The following is a 799-nucleotide window of genomic DNA, read 5'->3' on the forward strand; positions in this document are numbered from 1 at the left end:
CACCAGCCGCGTGCGGTCCCACCAGGATTCAATTCCAGTCCCCCAGTATAAATAACCACCACATGGACTCTAGGCCTCAATTCTGCTTGTCTTCAATTTACTTCTGAGCAATACTGTAATGGAAGATTGGTGCCCACAGAAATGGCAAAATGGCATTGCTTCCAACTAGATTTTAGCCAGTTAAAGACCTCACACCTTCACATGATTAAACTTCAGTGAGTGGTCCTTGTAGAGTCAGTCGTGCCCCCTGCACATCTGTGAAGTAGATTTTTGGCGGGGAAGATGATGTGGGCTTGGCACACCCACCCTCCCTCCCGGCTCCCTGGTGTGAGAACTCGGGCCGCCGTGAGCAACACAGCCTGTTGCCATGTGACACAGTGCAGTGACCACCTTGCCTTGTGTTTGTAAATGGGAATGAAAGAAAGACAAATCCGTGCCAAAAAGTCAGCAAACACAGATCCGAGGCAGATACAAGGTAGCTCAGCAAACACTTGGCTATAGTCTGGTTAGAATTCATAGAAGCAGATGCCAGACATATCCACAGTGCAATTTCCTGACTAACTTTTGTTGTCTTATTTTCACTCCTGGGACCCTAGACAAGCCTTCTTCTCAGACTTCAGATAGCGTTGGTTTCCTTGTGGTTCCTCTAGTGGAAACATGTTACTGCTTCCTGCCACAGAAAGCCAATGGGTGGCGGTCCAAGGTCCACACTGCAGCCCCCCACCTTCAAAGGCTTTGCTGGACATGTTCTCCTCACGCTAAACAGCATTTATGAACAAAAGCTGTCGTTTTTTTTTTT

At 47.9% G+C, this 799-nt stretch overlaps 1 protein-coding gene across 1 annotated transcript in view; it reads right to left on the bottom strand.

Moving 5' to 3' along the window:
* Positions 1-799, bottom strand: part of MAP1B (microtubule-associated protein 1B) — a 104,716-nt gene that overhangs the window by 60,217 nt on the left and 43,700 nt on the right. The window lies entirely within an intron of this gene.

Source organism: Galeopterus variegatus, unplaced genomic scaffold (assembly GCF_000696425.1).
Source record: "Galeopterus variegatus unplaced genomic scaffold, G_variegatus-3.0.2 Scaffold605, whole genome shotgun sequence".
In the NCBI taxonomy this organism is placed as follows: Eukaryota; Metazoa; Chordata; class Mammalia; order Dermoptera; family Cynocephalidae; genus Galeopterus; species Galeopterus variegatus.